General features: G+C 53.7%; 1 long non-coding RNA gene across 1 annotated transcript; it reads right to left on the reverse strand.

Annotated features, from left to right (window-relative positions):
* Positions 1 to 2,568: 2,568 nt before the first annotated feature.
* Positions 2,569 to 14,556, reverse strand: LOC118355627 (uncharacterized). Its single transcript, XR_004818409.2, has 4 exons — positions 14,294 to 14,556; positions 12,008 to 12,120; positions 5,434 to 5,496; positions 2,569 to 4,071 (listed from the first exon to the last, which is right to left on the reverse strand). It is a non-coding gene; the product is annotated as an uncharacterized LOC118355627 (long non-coding RNA).
* Positions 14,557 to 16,810: the final 2,254 nt, after the last annotated feature.

Genomic DNA, 16,810 nt, shown 5'->3' on the forward strand with positions numbered 1-16,810 from the left:
TGCAGAGGCCCACCCCCCGGCATCCTGCACCCCCCCTATTCCCCCCCATGCTGCTCCCCATTCCCACATGTGTCCCCCCACCCCTGCCAGTGCCTTTTCTTCTTCCAGGACGCCCTCAGCCCTCTCCGTTCCCTTGCAGGGTCCCCCACTGGGCGTTGCCTCGGGCTGGGGCTGGTGGGCTTCATGGTCTCTCTGTCTGCTGCATTCGTGGCCCAGGGGTCACAACCAGGGGCTTGTGTCAGGTTCACAAGGAAACAATGGGGGCGGCAGGCAGGGAGCAGGAGAGGGTGTCCAGGTGGCAGGGGCAGAGTCGAGACAAGGGAGGCCTGATTGGCAGCTGTGGGGCATCCGAGGGCCTGGTGTTGCCTGGGCGGCCGGCAGGCTCTGTGGCCACCTGCATCAGGGCTGAGAGGGCAGAGGCAGCTCCGATGTTGCACAAGCAGGTCGGGCATCCTTCCTGCGCCCGAGGCACCTCAGGCCCTAATCTGCGAGTCTAAGGACAGGAAAGGAGGGGCTGTGGGCCAGGCTGCAGCCCCCCCAGGGCGCCTGTACCCTCTGCTTTACCCCCCTCCCCCGGCAGCCCACCCTGCTGCCGCCCCAGGCTCCCTGCAGAGCTGGCCTGCAGAGCAGCTAACGGATGTGTTGTGTCTTCCCTTCTCTTTTCACTTGCTTTTCTTATTTATTTAGCCTGGAGTAACCCCCACCATTGCCTCTGCTCAGCGGGGCACCAGCATCCTCCACACTTGACCCTGTGACCTTGGGATTCTGGTCTGCCAGCGACTCCTCCCTTCCGGGCCCGCATCCAGGGTGGGCCCGAGAGACCAGTCCACGCTGCCCTGTGCGGATGCATCAGGCTGTAGGTGTGCGCCCAGCAAAGCCAGAGCTACAGAGGGGGCCAGGCCCCACCCATTCGCCCACAATCCCTCCCCTTGAGCTGGGCTCCCCCTCCTAAGGTCACTTGTGACCTCCATGCGGCCACAGCCCGAGATACAGACCCCAGTCCTCTGACTGGACCATGACTACATCACACACCAACAGCCTTGGTCCTCCTTCCCCCTCCCCCCTCCCCGTGGCCTCCAGGACCCCTCCCCATCAGGACCCCTGCCCCTTCTCAGCCCCCATGGGCTGTGAGTGCTAGCAGACCCCAGTCTCTTCTCCAGCTGTCCTTCCAGGCCTGGCTTCTAGTTCCTTCTATGGGCTGACGGCCCCACATTGCTGCCTGTGCAGTGCCAGCCGTGCTCTGCACTAACCCGCCTCAGACTGACGTGAGAAATGGGGTTGAGGGGGTCAGGTGGGCCACGTAAGCAAGAGTGGCAGGCTCCCTACAGGCAGGGAGCTTGGCTCTCTGGTGAGGCCTCTCCTGCTTTGGGATCCCCGGAGAATCACAGGGCCTGCCCTGGCAGCCCTGGGGGTGAGTTCCTTTCCATGCAGATGCTCCTGGACAGGTGCTCCCTCAGGGCAGGGACGAAGTCCAGCACTGGATCCTGAAGGGTCCTGGAGGTGGAGTCTCAGTTCCCCTGGGGGGAGGGGTCAGCACGAGGCTTCAGAGGCCACTGCAGTAACCGAGGTGCTCCAGCATGACCCTCAGAGACACCAGGCAGGCACCTCCCACACCTTTGCAGGGCCCCATTTGGGCTCCATGCAGAGCTTTGGAAAAGCAGTAAGTTCTAGTACTTTATGGTCATGAGAGAGCTAAACAGACTCAGCATCACAGAACAGAAGGGAGAAGGAAGTGACAGGGAGAAATCAGTTCCAACTTCCGTAGACCACTTGGGTGGGCATTTGGGTGCATACCTTTTACACCATTTCCTGTGTATGTGTATGTATGTGTGCATGCTTGCGCATGAGTATGTGCATGTGCACATCCAAGTGTATACACTTGCATGTATGTGTATGTGTTATGCATGCGTGAATGTAGGTGTGTGTACATGTGTGCATGCAGGTGTATGTGCACAGGTGTGTGTACACGTACATGCATGTGTATGTGTGTGCATGCATGCTGGTGTGTGCGCGTGTGCAAGTGTATGTACAGGAATGTATATGTGAGTATGTGCATGTGTTCAGGCGTGCATGCATGCATGCACATGTGAGCGTGTGCATGACTGTGTGGTGTGTGCACGTGAACACACATATAGGTCCATGTGCATGTGCATGCATGGGCATGTGTGCAGGTGCGTGTGCATGCACGTGTGCACTAAGTGTCACCAGGATGGTGCCTTACTGCCGCCTCTCTTATCGTTCCTTGTGAGGTCCCAATGAGGTCCTTCTACCACATGATTTTAAATGCCCACGAGGTGGGACACTGTGTAAAAATTTGGCAACTTATTTACCCTACCTCATCCCCTGCCACTCCAAAGCATTTTGACTATTTTTGCTGTAGCCAACAACAGCATTTGTTCATCCTTGCCCACATCTCGGATGGAGAAGGCAAGACATGAAGTGACAGGTCAGGAGGCAGGCTGTGTGTCACGCTGTGTGTGTGGAAATCGCCCTTCTTTCCAGGACAATAGGTGGGGAGCCCGAGTGCTTTTCCCTCTGTCTCATTAATTTTAGGTGTTGGCAAAGAAATCACTGCCAATTCGGTGCGGGCAAAGAGATATCTGTGTTCTTTTAACTTTTCAATTTTGTGATGTTAAACATTTTGCAAGGAAGCCTGTGTATATGCATACCATAAAATCTTTCTCAGCCATACATGTTGTACATATTTTTCCGAACTTGTCCTTTGTCCTTTAGCATTGTCTGTGATTTGTTTTCCTCACGGAACATTAGTTTTTTTTCTCTACTCAGTCCGGTCACTCTCCCTGGTCAGGGTGATCTCAGCGGGTGGTGGGTGGCTTTAGGGTGAGCCTGGGGGACGGTGTGGGGAAGGCAGCCCTTGATGGGCTGGCAGATGGTTCTGGGGGCCCACGTGGCCTCCAGGGGCTCTCTCCGGTCGGGGGTATGTTAGGCACTTGTGCTATTGACCTTTTCCTGGAAATGCATTTCATGGTGGGACGGCTTGGGGTCATCCCTTTTGGCTCTTGTCAACCTAAACAGGACATTCTGTGCAGTAACAGAGATGACGCTTTGTTTGTTTGTTGGGAAATCAGAGGTATGTGAGTGTGCGTGTGTGCGAGTGTATGTAGGAAATGGGGCGAGACTCACCCAATTAACAGTAAAAAAAAGAAAAAAAAAAAAAGCCTTGACTATCCTTACAAATCCATTTCCTTTCCCATCCAGAGCAGTGCGGGGGCCCTGGAGCTCTGGGCTCTCTGGGTGTCACGGTACAGCCCTGTGGATGGGATGTAGCAAACTTGAGATTCTGGCTCAGGGCAGTGCAAGGGAGATGGGATCTCAGGGTGTCTGGGCCAATGCCCCTATACCCCACACCCAGCTGTTTCCAGGGCATTCCATTCAGTTGGTTAGAGACCACATTGGCCTCAGAGGAGGCCTGCCTCTTCCTAGCACAATGCTCTGGGTGGGGCTATGGTGAGGTCTCTCTTCAGACCCATTTGCAGATGGGGAAGTTGAGGCCTGGTGAGTGGGGGCATCTGCAGGACTGGGGACCTTCTGCTTCTGCCCAGTCTCGCCTGCTATCACCTGACTGAGGGGAAGACAGAGACACCTGTGTGCTGCTCGGGTGCCGTCAGTGTCACTACCCTGGATCTCATGGCCACAAGATGGGGACGAGGCTTCCAGCAATGGGTCACGATGGCAAGGATCAGATCTGATGGTGGGGGTCAGTGCTGGCATACAGTAGGTGCTCAATCAGTGATGCTGACACACTAGAGAGGATTGGATTTGTGGTATCTGTGACCATTTTACATCGGTGATTCCTGTGAGGCTGTTGGCCTGGAGAGGAAGGAATAGTCTAGTGGCTCTCTTGATGGGCACCTGCTGGTGCCCCTGCCCCCCAGATGTCTAGGGGATCGGGAAGCGGTCAGACGGCTGGCCTCCCAGGGATGCCCCGGAGTGGACCCACCAATGCATCCCCACCACTGGCTGGGGGCCAAGGCTGGCATCCGGGGACCAGGTGACTTGGAGCAGAGCACTGGCCTGGTCTTCCTCCAGCTGGAGCCTCTGTGTTCATGTCTGTAAAATGGGTGAGAACCAGCAGGCAGGGTCAGTCTCTGTGTCAGCCCTACATGTGGACGCAGAGTATTGCTGCTCCTCTCCCACACTGTTTCCTGCCGCTTCCTGGCCCTCCTAGGCCCTGGGAGAGGTCAGCTGATGCTCCTGAAAGCAGCTCCAGGGCCTGGGCCTCGGATTCTTGAAGGGAGGAGGTGCACCCTCTGGATTTCCTGTGTCCGATATGTGGGTACCAGCACCCAGACTTTCTGCCAATGGGGTGCAGAGCCCTGGTCCTCCTCTGCAGCCCAAGCTACTACTATGCAGATCCCAGTCCTCATCTGGGCTGGCCATGGGGCCACACGGGCTCCCGTCAGGACAGAGGGCTTGGGGCTTCCGGAAGGCGGGCAGTGGGAGGGTAAGCGCACAAGCAGTGATGCTCTGGACAGGGGACAGTCGCGGAGTCCCACGAGAGTCAGGCAGAGCCGACCCTGGGGCTCAGGGTCCTGACCCCCAGCTGGTGCTGGATGCTGAGCGAAGAGGAAGTCATGGTGACCCAGCGCCCAGGGGCCCCCAAACTCTGGTCGGGCTGTGCAGGATGGGGGGCTGGCCCCCGGCCCATATCCTAGGATGGGGGGCAGGTCCTCGGCCCATATCCTAGGATGGGGGGCAGGTCCTCGGCCCATATCCTAGGATGGGAGGCAGGTCCTCGGCCCATATCCTAAGGTTTCAAGCGCTTGGAGTGTTTGATTCCCTCCCCAGCCCTCCCCGCTTGGAATCCAATTAATCAATAGAAGAAATCTCCCGTGTGGTACCTCTCCAAGCCCTGCAGGCTCCTACAAGATTGATTAACACAAACATCAATTTCTCGGGCTGCACGCCTCCGAAAACACGGCACTTTTTCAGATTGAATTGCTACTGTGCGCCCGGTGTAAATAAAGGAGGGGGATAACGTGAAAGATTTGTTGCTGTGCACGGTGCACGGTGGCTGTGGTTTCCCGCTCGGTGGGAGCTGGTGGGAGACGTGGGCAGGGGTGGGGAGGAGGAGGGAGAAAGGAAGGAAGGTGGGCGGGTGGAGGAGGTCAGGGAGAGGAGAAAACCAGAGGGACAAGGCAGGTGGTGGGGTCGCAGGACCGGGGGAGGGAGGTGCTAATTGGTTCTTTCTCAGGCGGGCAGTGTGGGCACGCCCCGGCAGCAGCAGTGGGGGGCCCGGCCCCTCCGTCCTGCCAGCCAGTGTGCAGTGCGGCCAGGAGGGCCAGAGCCCGGAGCGGGGATCCAGGCAGCTGCTCCACGCGGTCGGGCACCCCCATTTGCCATAACCGCGACCCCACAGGTGCCCATCCCAGCCCCCCGCTCCCCCACGAACGCATCAGCATCCTGAGGTACCTCTGTGTCTCTGCTCTTCCGTCCCCTGCAGCCAAGGCACCACGTGACCTCCGTGTGTGCAAGCTGTAAACACAATTACACATTTTCTAGTAGCCACATTAATAAAAATCAAAAGAAACTGGCGAGATTAGTTTCAATAATATATTTTAGGTGACCAAATGTGCTCCGTACTCGGTCATCTTGAGGTGTCATGAAAATAAAACAAGGATCCATGTGGTTTTTTGTTTTGGGGGCTAGTCTTTGCCATCAGGAATGGGTGTCATATGCCTGCTGCCTCGGTTTGGGCTGGCCCCGATGCAGGTGGCAGGGGGCCGTGCTGGATGGGAAGCTCTGAACCTGCCTTGGCCGTGGTCTTCCATGCGCAGGCACCGCAGCTGGCTCTGGAGCTGCCTGTCATGACGTCCATGGGACACTGGCTGTCAAAATAGCAAGCGCCCCCCACCCTGGGGCAAAGCCTGGAGCTCCAGCCTGCCCTCTGCACTGGGGGTAGGGGCTGGAGGGGCGGGACAGAGGGTTTGCAGGAGCAGCAGCTGCCCAGGCCACTGGCTCTGACCTGGCCCTCCCCTGCTTCAAGCCCTCCGTGACTCCCTAGTGCCCTCAGACCCTGTGGGGTGACACAGGTGATGCCTATTATCTTGGCAAACGTCCCCTGTGGGCTCGTCGAGCGTGGGCGCAGGGATGCCCAGGTGGGACCCTGAGCTGGGAGCTCCTGAAGCATCACCTGGGGGAGGGGACCAGGCACAGAGACTCACAGGTGATAGGCAAGGAGGCTGAAGCCGTGGTGGGTGGATGCCCAAGGCTGCTGGGCCCTGGGCTGGGGGTGCCAAGGAGGCAGAATGATGGGCTGGGGGGACGCACGGAGCAAAGGCTGGACTGCACTGGGCTCAGTCAAGGAGGCCGGTGCCTCTTCTACCCTTTGGGGGAACTTCCCTCATATTTGGCTGTGGCATTGCACCAGTGTGCCCCTGCCGTCTCTCCTGTGCCTGTCCTCCCAGGTCTGGCAGTGCCTCCAAGCCCCTAGCCTGCTCCCGACAGAGAAGGGCTGGGGATCAGGAACATTTGAGGCTCAGCCACCCTCTCCTGAGGGCCTCAGCGGGCAACCTCTGCTGCCCTGTTTGCCATCACAGCCCAAGGTCGATTGGTTCCTGAGGGTCCAGGTGGGGAGCCCAGGACCCTATGACTGCACCTCCTCTCTCAGCAGTGGGGCTCCGGGGGGCTTCCTGGGACCGGGGGTCAGAGGGCTGCCTGGGCACAGTGTTGGCTCTGGACTGTAACTCAAGGACAGGTTCCAGAGGTGAAAGGCAGGGAAGGGGGCTGCCTGGGCACAGTGTTGGCTCCAGGGGGCTTCCTGGGACCGGGGGTCAGGGGGCTGCCTGGGCACAGTGTTGGCTTTGGACTGTAACTCAAGGACAGGTTCCAGAGGTGAAAGGCAGGGAAGGGGAGGTCCCTTCTGTCCTCCCATCGTGTGTGTCCTCGCTGGGCCTTTCTCTTCCCGGGAGGCCCAGCCTCCTTCCCGGGGCAGCCCATGTATGTCCCCAGCGCCCCAGGGGGAAAGGTGTCCAGCAGGGGGATGAAGTGTCTGTCTGCCATCTGCAGCCTCTGGGATCCCAGGTTCCAGGCCTGCCTCCCTGACTCTCTCTGACCCTGGCCACCCCTGGGGAGTGGGCATCAGGTGGGCTGAGACAGTGAGTTGTTTCTGAAGTGATGGCGGCGTGGTGTCCAGTGAGCTAAATTAGTGTTTTGGGTTTTTGTTGTTGTTGCTGTTTTTTATTTATTTGAGAGAGAGAGAGAGAGAGCAGGAGTAGGGCAAGGGCAGAGGGAGACTCCCCGCTGAGCAGGGAGCCCGATGCAAGACTTGATCTCAGGACCCCAGGATGATGACCTGAGCCGAAGGCAGGCACTTTGCCGACTGAGCCACCCAGGTGCTCCTGAATTAGTGTTTATTTAAAAACTATTTTTTCTAAATTAAGGTTAACTTATATATAGTCAAGTACATGAATTTTAAGTATACTGGTCTATGAGATTTGGCATACTTTATGATTTTTAAAAAAGTTTTATTTGTTTTTTTCAAGATGTTATTTATTTATTCATGAGAGACACAGAGAGAGAGGCAGAGACACAGGCAGAGGGAGAAGCAGGCTCCATGCAGAGAGCCCTGATGTGGGCCTTGATCCCGGGATCACGCCCTGAGCCAGAGGCAGACGCTCAACCTCTGAGTCACCCAGGTGCCCCTCGTGTATGATTTTTTTAAATGTAACAAAATGTAGGCTCTAGGAGAGTCCACCTGAATCACCTCTGCCATGCTGGCTGGAAAGGAGATGGTGCCCCAGCCCGGCCTCCTTGGCTCTGACCCGATTCCAACATCCTCACCAGCAGTTACTCTCTGGGGTCCACCAGTGAGCGAAGAGGCTCAGAGGAGGTAGAGCTGCAGGTGGGGGGCCACCAAGCTGGGCGCAGACTTGGGTCTCTGGACTCTCAGTCCAGTGCTCTCTGCACAGCCACGCACTGTCTCGGGTCCCTTCCCCAAGGAGCACCCCCAGGACTGAGGCCGCCCACCCCCGGAGCTGGAGCACACAGAGTGCTGTCAGCCAGCACCTACACTTTGGTTCTTCCGTTTAACCATTCCGCAGACACCCAAGCCTGTAATGTGTGCCAGGCGCTGTGCCACATCCTGCCACCCCCTCCAGTGACCTTAGGGGCTCTCTGGGAGGGGGCAGGAGTATGGTCCTCCCCAGGAGCCCTGGGAACAGCACGCAGGGCTGGCCAGAGGCCTCAGTGCAAGGCCAGCCCGGAGGAGACACAGAGGGGCTCTGGCTGCTGGATCTCACCTGCGCTCTAGCTCCTCCCGGGCAGGTGGGCTTGGTGGGGGCACAGATGCCTAGTTTGCCCCCATCCCTCTTTTACAGAGGGGGAAGACAGGCCCAGAGAGGGGAAGCACATTGCTCCAAGTCACACAGCAGATGAGCTGCCCTGGGTCTGGCTCCCGGGAACCACAGCCTGGTTATCACGGGTGGGTGAGAGGCAGCTCCCTGCTTGTGAACTTCAAGTGGCATCAGGCAAGTGAGTCAGGCCCGCTGTGGGCTGGGGCACGTGGGCAGGCAGGGAGGCGGCAGGCGGGCCGCGGGCAGGAGACAGGCACTTGAGTTAAGTGTGGCTAATTCGGTACAAAAACAAGGACACCACTGGCAATTTCTGCATTTTGGAGAAAACAGGGGCCAGTATGAGGCCTGTTCTAGATGCAGCAAGAAGGTGGGGGTGCGGGGGGATGCTGCTCAAGAGGTCTGGTGTGCGGGGCGACAATGGCCCCGCCAGCCACCTCCCCTGCCAGGGCACTGCAGCGGTGGAGAAGGAAGCCTTTCCTTCACAGGTCAGGGTGAAGGCAGAGCCAAGGCCTATGCCTGCCATGGTCCTAGAGCTGCCCCGGGGCCCACCTAACATGCCTCGGTGGGTCCCGCGTGTTCCAGGTCTCAATCTCATGCTTGGCCTCCTCGTGTGGGGCCTGGAGGGCCCGGGGTGTGCGTGCTGATAGGCCTGGCAGAGATGCTATCAGCGCCCCTGGCAGGGACGCCCCTGTGCCCGGCCTGGAGTGAGCAGGCTCCCTGGGGTTGGGTGTTCATGCCTGTGCCTGGGTCACAGCTGGCTCGGGGGGAGGGGGAAGCAGAACTTCCATGTCCTTGGTTCAGAAACACAGACACCCACTTGGCTTCTAGACCAGAAGGAAAGAAACAGGGGACCAGTGGGCAGGGCGATGACGTGCTCTCCCTGGTGTCCTCACGGCTCGGCCCTAGCCTAGCTCCCTGCTTCATTCCTTCTGGTGACAATACTCCTTGAGTGCGAAGGAGGGGGCCTCCATGAGTCACAGAGTCAAAACCTCTGCTCTGCAGCTTCTGCTCTGACATAGGACCGTCCTGGCCCAGTGACCACGGGGAATGTGGGAAAGGAGCTGTGATACACTCCACTTGAGAGGAATGGTGCAGACTTGGGGATAATGAATGATGGTCTGTGGCCCCCAGCGCACAGTGATGGCTCCTCCAGGCTGTCATCATGTGTGCTTGGACCAGGGTGCACAGAACACAGAGGTGAAGGCCCCTTGCCTTGGAACATGGGATAAGTGGCCCTTGGGTGCCAACTGCTGCCAGAGCATCAGGAAGGCTGAGGCCCTGATTCTGGGGGGCCAGTGAGCCCTGACTTACTCTCTCCTTTTTTTTTTTTAAAGATTTTATTTATTTATTCATGAAAGACACACAGAGAGAGAGGCAGAGACACAGGCAGAGGGAGAAGCAGGCTCCCCGCAGGGAGCCCCATGTGGGACCCGATCCCGGGTCTCCATTATGCCAAATTAAATTTATTTGTGGAAGGTTTATTTACAGGAGATTTATAAAGGAAAGTTTATGGCTAGATGCTTACATTGAAAGAAAAAAATCAAAATCCCCACCCCCCAAAATGAACAATCTGATTAAAAAATGGACAAAGGAGCTGGGTAGGCATTTTTCCAAAAAAACGTACAGATGCTGGACATCATCGATCATCGGGGAAATGCAAATCAAAACCATGATGAGGTATCACCTCACACCTGTGGGAATGACTAAAATGAAAAACTCAAGAAACGACAAGTGTTGGTGAGGATGCGGAGAGAAAGGAACCCTTGTGCACCATCAGTGAGGTTGCAAACTGATGCAGCCAACGTGGAAGACTATACGGAAGTTCCTCAAAAAGTTAAAAATAGAGCTACCCTATGATCCAGTAATTCCACTATTGGGTATATACCCACAGAAAGCCCTAACTTGACAAGATATATGCACCCCCTATGTTTACGGCAGCATTATTTACAATAGCCAAGGCATGGAAGCAAGTTGAGTGTCCGTCGATAGACGAATGGATAAAGAAGAGGTGGTTTACATCTACCATGGAATATCACTCAGCCGGAAACAAGGATGAGATCACACCATTTATGACCACATGGATAGATCTGGAGGGTATAATGCTAAGTGAAATAAATCAACCTGAGAAAGACAAATACCATAGGATTCCAATAACTAATGGAAGCTAAAAAAGTGGATAAACCAAAAGTAGAAATATCATATGATTCCAATCATAAATGGAAGCTAAAAAAAGTGAATAAATCAAAAGTAGAACAGGAATCCAAGACCAAACTGACAGTTGCTGGAGGGGAAGGGGGTGGGGGATGGGCACAGTGGGGGAAGGGGAGAAGGAGATACAACTTTCTAGTTATGGAATGAGTAAGTCACAGGAACAAGAGAGCATAAAGAGCACATTCAATGATACTGTAACGGTGCTGTAATGGGACGGGCAGTTGCCACACCTGTGGTGAAGGTGGCATAACGTGTAGACCTGTCCAATCACTAAATTGTACACCCGACACTAATGTAACACTGTGTGTCAACTATACTCAGGGAAAAAAAAAAGCAAAGCGAAAGAAAATCGATGCTCTAAGCTCTACCTTAAGAAACTAGAAAAAGAAGCAGATTAAATTCAAAGCAAACAGAAGGAAGGAAACAGTAATGAGCAGAAATCAATGAGATAGGAAAGAAAAAAGCTACAGGAAAATATAATCAATGAAGCCAGACTTGCCTCTGTGGGAAGACTGTATGTAATCGACAGATCTCCAGTCAGGCTGACAAAGAGAACAAGACGGAAGACACAGATCACCAATATTGGGATGAGAAAAGGGATAACACTACAGATCTTGTAGATATTATGTTAATAAATATAGATATTTTAAAGATTTTATTTATTCATGAGAGACACAGAGAGAGGCAGAGACACAGGCAGGGAGCCCAATGCAGAACTTGATCCCAGGACCCTGGGATCATGACCTGAGCTGAAGGTGGATGCTCAACCATGGAGCCACCCAGGTGCCCCTAAAATGTTAATAAATATTATTATAATTTTGTGCTCTCAAAATCTACAATTTAGAGATGGAATAGACAAATCCCTTCAAAAACAAAGCTCACTCAAGAAAAAAACGGATGATAGTCTCATAAATATTAAACTCCCATATATATTAGAATTTGTTGTTTAAAACCTTCCAAAAACAATAGATTCCAGACCTAGGTGAGTTTTCTCCCAAATTCTGCCAAACACTTAAGAAAGAAATCATACCAGGCACCTGGATGGCTCAGTTGGTTGAGTTCTGATCAGGTCTCAGGTCCTGATCTCAGAGTCCTGGGATCGAGTTCTCCCACTGGGGCTCCCTGCTGAGCTGGCGCCTCTGCTTGTCTCCTTGCTCCTCCTCCTACTCATGCTCTCTCTCTCTCTCTCAAATAAAAAAAAAATCTTTAAAAGAAAGAAAGAATACCAATCATATACAACCTCTTCCAGGAAATGGAAGAGGGGGAACCAGTTGATTCTTTTTATGAGGTCAGCATTACTCTGCTACCAGAACCTGACAGAGACATCACAAGCCACTTAACCAAAAGGATATAGAAATTGCCAAATAAGTGCATAAAATGATGCTTGGTGTAATTAGTAATCACGTCATTGCTAAATGAAATACCATCATAACCCGTAATCATTTAAAAACTGAATACAGGCTCAGTGGTTTAGCACCTACCTTTGGCCCAGGGCATGATCCTGGAGTCCTGGGATCGAGTCCCACGTTGGGCTCCCATCATGGAGCCTGCTTCTCCCTCCTCCTGTGTCTCTGCCCCTCTCTCTCTCTCTGTCCTAAATCAATCAATCAATCAATCAATCAATCAATCTTAAAAAAAACAAACAAACAAACCCTGACAATACTGAGTGAGGATGAGGTGGAACTGGACCTCTCATACATGATGGGTGAGGACATGACATGACCCAGCCACTCTAGAAACAGTCTGGTGGCTTCTTACAAAGTCTAACACATACTTACAGGATGTCCTGGTGATTCCACTCGTGAATATTTACCCGAGAGAATCACATAAAAATCTGTGTGTGAATGTTTATAGTGGCTCAATTTATAATTGTTCCAAGTGGGAAGCAATTCACATATTTTTCAAACTGTGGTATATCTGTATTGTGAAACGCTTTTCGGCAATAGCAGTGGTCGAGCTATGGATACATACAAGGACAGGGACAGATTTCAAACGACTTAGGCTAAGTGAAAGAAGTCAGACTCAGAATGTTAATTTAAATTACATTAACATTACAAAAAGGATACATTTTTACTATGGCTCATTATACTTCAAGGAACCCGACTTGAAAATAATCGATTTGGGAGAATTTACATCTTTATGATGTTGAGTTTTTAAAACCATAGGCATGATATATGTCCCCTGTGTATTGAGGTCTTCATGAATGTCTATTAATAAAATTACATTATTTCTTCACTAGAGGTCTTATGCATATGCTACTAGATTTAGTTCCAGGTACCTGATCACATTTGATGTTATTGCGGGTGGTTATCATTTAAAAAGTCTCATTTTTAAAAATCTATTCACTCTCAATATATAGGCATAAATATGATGTTTATGAGTTGGGTTTACATCCAGGAATCTTGTTAAACCCTTCATAGTTCTAATTACTGACCTGTCAGTCATTTTGGATCTTCTGTGTTTGCAATTATGTTACCTGTGAAAAATGTTTTGTTTCCCCTTTTCCAGTCTTTTTGCCTGTCATTTATTTTTCTTGTCTTATCGCACTGGTGAGGGCTGCTATTGCAATGTTGAACAGAAAGGGTGAGAGGAGGAATTTTTGCTTTGCTTCTAATTTCTTTTCTTTTCTTTTTTTTAATGCTTCTAATTTCAGAAGGGAAGCTTTCAATATTTTGCCTCTGAGTATGCTAACTTTGGCAGAACTCATACAGGTACTCACTCTTACGTGACTTACAAAAGTTCCCTTTTGTTCCTGGTTTGTAAGAGCTGTTTTAGCTTTAATCACGAATGGACGTTGAATTTTTGCAGGTGTTTTTGCTGCATGTAGTAAGACTCTGTCTGACTTAATTCCTGGTGTGTCAGCATGGTGAATTATACTAATCAGTTTCCTGAGGGTCACCAAATCTGCATTTCTGACAGAAGCACAATTCTTTCATCACACACTATCATTTTTATGGCTGAATTCAATGTGCTAGTGGTTTGTTTTAGATTTTTGCATCTGTACCTATGAGTGATGGTCTGCTTTCAATTTTGGTGTGAGGGGCTGCCCTGCTTTCTTGTCTCCTTCCACATGCCTGTGTCTCAGCTCCAGCAGGGCTTAGGTCCCCTTTCCCCACAGGGTGTGCTGAGAGTCCAGACCCGGCCCCCCTGCTCCCCCATGACTCCACCACCTGGGCTCAGCAGGCCATGCTGCCCACACCACCCTCTACTTTCTGTTCCTCATCTCTGTGTTTGCAGCCTCACTGTAGGCTTGGGGTCGCCATCATTATGCTGCATTTTTCACTTGGCCCGGAGCAGCAGGATGGGAGAGAGTATGCACCCATGAGCTATTTTGGTTGGAAATCCCCTTTGATTCGGAGTGCGATCTTCTGCCTTTGCCTGTCTTGGCCTCTCCGCTCCAGAGAAGGTGAGGTGCCCTCACCCTGCAAATCAAAGCCTTTCAGGATGCTTTCTGAAAAACAGAGCTGCCTTCCTGAGATGAGTCTGCCCCACCACAGTGGCGTGCAGATACGGCTGTGGGTTTTGAAGTCACGTTTTTCTTCCCTCTGCATCTCGATCACCCTCTGTATTTCTGCATCCGCGGCACATCAAGGTGGTGATAAGATCGGTGGGTTTCTCTGCTCAGAGCCTTGATCCCGCTCCCTGGCTGGGCCTCCCTCCTCCTCACATCCCCCTGGCAGCTGCCGGCAACCTTACTCCCTCCAAGGATCCCCTGGCACCCATCCTTTGCCTTCGTGGCACCAGATACCCTTGGGGCTCCACGTCACCTGGACAGTTGGCTGTCGTGCTGAGGTCTTGGCGCTGGCGCCAGGTCTGTGGAGGAGCCACTCTGCATCCATCACACAAAGGACACATGAAGGCCCTGGTGTTTTCCGCCCAAAGTCCCCAGGCCCCCCTTGATGTGTAGGATGTGCCTCCCACCAAGGGAAGGACAAGACGCAGGACTGCTGCCCCCTTGCACCCGCTGCGGGGCCTCTGCCTCCCTGCCACTCTCCTGGGAAGGCCGGGCAGCTCCGCTCAGAACCCTGGAGGAGCCTATGCAACTTCCTGTTTGAAGATCTTCTAAGTTTATGGAATTTGAGAAACGCTGTGTTAATAAGGCAGAGGTGACCTTTGACCTCCCCTCCCCCTCACATCCTGCGACAGGAAGCCCCACCTACCAGAGGAGCAAGAACAACATCCCTGGGAGGAAGGCCCATTGCCTTTTCACCCCATCCTCTCTCTCTGGAAAGTTCTGTGCCCTCTTCCCTGGGGGGATGAGTACGACAGCTGTGTGCGCCCCGGCTCATCTTGGTGGGGGGGGTTACGTAAGGGGCCCGAGCGGCGCAGAGGCTCAGGGGGGTTAGCCGGGGAGCCCGAGGCGCCCCTGCACCTGTCTGGGCCCGGTCGTCCCCCCGCCACCCAGGGTGGGGCAGGGCTGGGGGAGGCCATCCGTCGGAGGGTTTTATTTACCTTGAACAGCTCAGCCAAGCAGACACATTATTTAGGGACTAGAATAAAAAGCCATTCACTTTACTTCAATTGACCATTTAGTTCAATTTGTGTGTTACTGCAGGTAATTACTCCAGTAATAACGTGCGGTAATCCGCGCTGATTGGGGAGCTGGCCCTGGCTCCGTGTTAATGCCGCGTGCTGTATATACTAATTACCCGTGTGTTACCATGGTTATTTGCGTGGATGCCGTGTTAACGGCACCCTGGAAACATAAAGCAATAGCGGGTTTTTGAATTAAATCTTTGTGTTCTCTTAGAGCTAAAAGTGCATTTCACATAAAATAATCATGAATAAAATGAGATCATCTTGGCGGAGTTGCCAGGAAGCTGATTAACTGAGCTGCAGAAATGTGACTTTACCCTACTCAAGAATCAGAGCCTCCCAAACGTTGTCGGGGTTGCTAGGCAACCCCTGAGATGACATCACTCACACGACCGCGCTGCTGGCGATGTCATCTCTCCATATTTATAGCACCTCTGTGGAGAGGGTGTGCATTATAGAAAGGACGTGATTTTCTCCTGGGTGATGGGTACGAATGGCGGGTGGCAGGCCTCCAAGAAAGAGAATTTGGGAACACCTGTGTGACTCTTTCTCGGCTGACGGGTCCTTTATTTCCACTGGGTGACATCGGGGTCCAGTGAAAATGTACATGTCATAGCCTGTATCCGGGAGCTTGGTCAGTGGAGATGCAGCCCTCCTGCTGGTGAAGGGCAGACAGATGGGGGCCCAGGCCTCAGAGAGGCAGAGCTCTCCAGCTGGGGAGCATGCACCCCCACTCATGGCTGTGACAGACCAGCCCCCAGCTCTAGCCTGGAACCGACACCAGAGCAGGGACACAGCTGCCCTGCGCATGCTGAGCCCTTGGTCCTAGGGGGCATTCAAGGGGAAGCCGGGTGACCACACAGAGGGGCAAGAGAGGGGCGGGAGGTGGAGGGGCGCATGGTGGGCCCGTAACCACTACTGTTCCTCCCAGCTGTAACATTCTGTGGTTCTGTGGCCGGGACTTTGTGTGGCCTCCAGCTAGGCCGGCCACGCAGCTGGTGCTTCCAGGAGTTTGAAGTTTAGGGGGTGGAGGTGAGTGGACCCCAGTGAGCAGAGAGCTCCAGGACGGGGTGGGCTGCCTGGAGGGGCTTTATGGGGGCAAGACCAGAGCTGGTCCTCCTCGAGGAAGCCAGGCCCCACCTTGAGCACACAGTGAGCCCGGGAGCATCAGCAGGTGAGGCCTGGGGCTCGCGTTCCCTGAGAGTCAGCATCCTGGGGCTACGGCCCAGAGGGTGATGGCGGTGGGTATGGGAGTGGGAATGCACCTGGTCTCTGTCTAGAGTGGGGGCCAGGACAGCCCCAGAGCCCTCCCCGCCCAGCCGTGGGCCTCCTTCCATGCAGGCTCATTCCTGGCAGCCTCCACCCCTGGCCCCGTACGCTCCTCAAGCCTGTCTTGTTCCAAACCCCTCCTCACATCCCTTGGAAGTCGAGCTGCCCCTCAGGAGTGCTCTGAGGCATGTGCTCCTGCCTGTCTGGGGGGCCCTTGTTCCCCTGCTCCATGTCCTCCTGTCCTGTCCTCCCAATGCCAGGGCGCACTCCCCTCTAAGCCCCGCTCCTTGCCCCGCCTCCCCGTGGACCTGTTAAGTGCCACCCACGCACGTGGTGATGGCTCCTCTCACCTCTATCTGCCTCTACCTCCAGCCTCAGATGCACACTCCTGTACATCTAACCGTTGACTCAATTCCTCCAAGTGACAACATCTTGCACCTTAATTTTAAGATTACCCAGTAGCTCAAAATTGTCATATC

Source organism: Canis lupus, chromosome 9 (genome assembly GCF_003254725.2).
Source record: "Canis lupus dingo isolate Sandy chromosome 9, ASM325472v2, whole genome shotgun sequence".
Classification (NCBI taxonomy): Eukaryota; Metazoa; Chordata; class Mammalia; order Carnivora; family Canidae; genus Canis; species Canis lupus.